At 41.3% G+C, this 4,167-nt stretch overlaps 1 pseudogene; it reads left to right on the plus strand.

The window, feature by feature from the left end:
- The first annotated feature begins 2,568 nt into the window (after window positions 1–2,568).
- Window positions 2,569–3,803, plus strand: LOC112404475 (sorting nexin-5 pseudogene; annotated as a pseudogene).
- The last annotated feature ends 364 nt before the right edge of the window (window positions 3,804–4,167 follow it).

Consider the following 4,167-nt stretch of genomic DNA (forward strand, 5'->3'; position numbering starts at 1 on the left):
TATATAAGAAATGACATTGTGATCAAATGACACTGTGATAAAACTTTGCCTGTGTTTTGGATTATTTCCTTAGGATAGGTTCCTAAAAGTGGATCTGTCAGGTCAAAAGTTACGAACATTTTTATTATGCCTGAGGTATACTATAAACCCATGATAAATTCTTAAATACCTTTTGGCTCTAGGATATTATAATTCTACTGCTAAGAAATGGAAGCCCCCAATGGTAAACATTTTTTAAGGCAGGCAGAATAGTAAAAGTCAAGAAAGCAAGACTCTGAAATCAGATTGCCAGAATTCAAATCCCAGTTCTATCACTTGCTATCTATATAGACATAAACAAGTTACTGAATCCTTCTGAGACTATATACATAAAGAACAGGGTCTGGCATGTAGTAAGGGCTCAATAAATGTTAATCATTATCATTGCTTTTAGATTACCAAAAAGAAGATGAATCTATAATTCAAAAAGCCAAGCATTATCCTCAAATATTACAGAGGAAATAAACATAAAACAAATGACAAAACAATACTCCTGTACCTAGAACATAAGTAAGCAGGTTCATTTACTGTGAATACTATTTACACTCCTGTGGTTATTAATTACATATAAATAAAAATAATTACCATTTTACTGAGTGCCTGTTCTCTTTAAAAAACTTTACATACACTGTCTCATTTAATTTAATCACCACAACAACCCTGTATGGTGGTAGTATTAATAACAATAACAATGATAGCTAATAATTTCCAACTGCTGATTATGTGCCATACATGGCTGTAGATAATAATTTATTAAACATTATAAAACCTATGAAGTAGGGCTTTTCATTTTACTATTATCCTCATTTTACAGACAATATAATTGACATACACAGAGGTTAAAGAACTTGTCCAAGGTTACATAGCTAATAAGGTAGACATTATTCTATTCACTTTATAGTTAAGAAAACTGAGACTTAGGGACTTCCCTGGTGGTACAGTGGCTAAGACTCTGCACTCCCAATGCAGGGGGCCTGGGTTCAGTCCCTGGTCAGGGAAATAGATCCCATATGCTGCAACTAAGAGTTTGCATGCTGCAATTAAAGATACTGCAGGCCACAACTAAAGATACTGCATTCCACAACTAAAGATCCCCCATGCCACAACTAAAAGATCTCACATGCCACAATGAAGATCCCGCATGCTGCAACTAAAGACCCCACATGCCACAAGGAAGATCCCACACATGGCAACAAAGATCTCGAGTGCTGCAACTAAAACCCAGCATAGTCAAATATTTTTTTTAAATGAAAAGAAAAGAAAACAGAGATGTAAAGAAAATTGTCTATAAAGGTAAGTAACTGGGGCAGGCTTTGAACCAGTATCTGTTAAGACTCTCAATCCACATTCTTTTGTTCTACCACTCTGCCAAATTTATGTGGATTTTCTGTGTACAGAGAATGCCCTATATAGATAACAAATGTTTAAGGCTGGCTTCCCTCTTTCTTGCCTTCTTTTTCCATAAGCCATGGGATACTGAGGACAGTCTCATTTTAACATGTGCCTCTGAGAAGAATATAATCGGGAAGGCAAGCCCAACATGAAAGCCCATATACTGAAATGTGTCCTTTAAAATGATTCTTTCTCCCGAGGCATTATGTGTTGTAGTCCTTTAAGAATGCGTACCTGAGAGTTTCTAAGGCTTACCTTTCAGATACTTGGGGATTCCTAAACAGGTGCTTACGACAACTCTTCTTCAAAAAGTTTTTCAAATGGTTGCTACAGAAAGGTCTCCTATTTCTCTCTGCCTCAGAAAGTCCTCAAAATTCTCACCACTTGGAGAAATAAAAGCTGCTTCAAGCCTCCCAAAACACCTGGAAAATACTCACATTTATAAAGCGACTGAACCCACAGGAAGAAACTGGGATTGAAGTCTTAACTCTTGAATAAACTGATTGCTTCATTTTGGACAAACTATTTCCCTTCTCTGCGCCTCAGTTTCCTCTTCTACAAGATGAGGCACTGGATTAGATGGTTTTCCAGGTTCACCAGAGCTCTGATTCAAGGATGAAAATTAAAGTGAGTTTGGAGTCTATAGCGGTGCAATCCCAGGGGGGAACAGTTGTATGAAAGTCCAAAGCCCAGATTTGCAACCTTTAACAGAAACAGATTTGCAACCATTAACTGAAACCCACCAGGGCTGGTTTAACTTCAACAGGGAAGGAAAGTGCCCTGGGATTCTGATTTAAGAATGCAAGTCCTATGCTTCCCTGGTGGCGCAGTGGTTGAGAGTCCACCTGCCAATTCAGGGGACACGGGTTCATTCCCCGGTCCGGGAAGATCCCACATGCCGCCGAGCGGCTGGGCCCGTGAGCCATGGCCGCTGAGCCTGCGCGTCCGGAGCCTGTGCTCCGCAATGGGAGAGACCACAACAGTGAGAGGCTCGCATACCGCAAAAAAAAAAAGAATGCAAGTCCTGCTTTCTTGAGACGCGCCTCGCTGGGAGAGTGTCAGGGGCACCGCGTCCCCGTGGCAGCCTGCAGTCGGCTTCAGTGTGGCTCGGAGCCAGGCCAGGCAGCCACGCTCAAGGCCCGCGTCGCCATGGCCACAGTTCCCAAGTTGCTGCAGCAGCAGGAGGAGGAACACAGCTAGCTGAGATCTGTATAGGTGGACCTGAATGTTGATCCCTTGCTTCAGACTGACATACCTTATGCACTCAGTGAGAGAGATAAAGTCAAATTTACAGTACACACCAAGACCACGCTGCCCACGTTTCAGAGCCCAGAGTTTTCTGTTACAAGGCAACATGAAGATTTTGTGTGGCTACATGACACTCTTATTGAAACTACAGACTACGCTGGGCTTATTATTCCGCCTGCACCTGCAAAGCCTGACTTCAGTGGCCCTTGAGAGAAGATGCAGAAACTGGGAGAGGGTGAAGGGTTTATGACCAAAAAAGAATTTACCAAGATGAAACAAGAGCTGGAAGCTGAGTATCTTGTGGTCTTCAAGAAGACTGTGTCTTCCCGTGATGTCTCTCTTCAGTGGCTCTCCTCTCACCCTGTTCTCAGTAATGATTGCAACTTTCACATTTTCCTGGAATATGATCAAGATCTAAGTGTTAGGCAGAAAAATACCAAAGAGATGTTTGGTGGCTTTTTCAAAAGTGTGGTGAAAGCACTGATGAAGTCCTTTTTTCAGGAGTTATGGAGGTAGATGACTTCTTTGAACAAGAGAAGCATTTCCTCAGTAACTATTATGATAGGATCAAGGGTTCCTTTGCAAAGGCTGACAGAATGACCAGCGCTAATAAAAATGTAGCAGACGGTTACATCCACACTGCAGCCTGCTTGCATAGCCTGGCTTTAGAAGAGCCCACGGTCATCAAAAAGTACCTACTGAAGGTGTCTGAGCTATTTGAAAAACTTAGGAAAGTAGAGAGTCGAGTCTCCTCAGATGAAGACTTAAAGCTGACAGAGGTCCTCCGATACTACATGCTCAACATAGAGGCTGCTAAGGATCTCTTATACAGACGCACTGAAGCCCTCATTGACTATGAGAATTCAAACAAGGCGCTGGATAAGGCCTGGTTAAAAAGCAAAGATGTCAAGCTGGCTAAGGCATACTGGAATATGCCAGTATGAATACTGCCAGAATTTGAACAGCTTTCTGAGTCTGCAAAAGAAGAGCTAATCAATTTCAAACAAAAGAGAGTGGCAGCATTTAGGAAGAATCTGATTGAAACGTCTGAACTGGAAATAAAGCATGCCAGGAACAACATCTCCTTCCTGCAGAGCTGCATCGACTTGTTCAAGAACAAGTGAACAAAGGATATGAATGTGAATAAAGCCAGCATCATTTGCACTCAGATCATTACCACAGAAGATTACCTTTGACTTTAATTTAAAATTATGTGAATAAATATTTTGATTTCTAAAGATCTTAACACTTACCCATGTTGGTTTAAAAATATTTCTATTGCATGCTACTTGGACACAACTAATCTTTATGCATTTAATACCTCAGAGTGGGTAGAATTTAAGTACTGGGTTCTCCTCTAATTTGTCTTTTGTAATTAAGAAAGGGTGCGGGAATCTCATGCCTTCTGGAGTCTGTGTAAGGAGTGGCCTGGCACATGCTGCCTCACTGTTCCATGTACCCGTGCCCCTACAAACCGGTTACTTTAGG

Source organism: Neophocaena asiaeorientalis, unplaced genomic scaffold, assembly GCF_003031525.2.
Source record: "Neophocaena asiaeorientalis asiaeorientalis breed wild unplaced genomic scaffold, Neophocaena_asiaeorientalis_V1.1 scaffold204, whole genome shotgun sequence".
In the NCBI taxonomy this organism is placed as follows: Eukaryota; Metazoa; Chordata; class Mammalia; order Artiodactyla; family Phocoenidae; genus Neophocaena; species Neophocaena asiaeorientalis.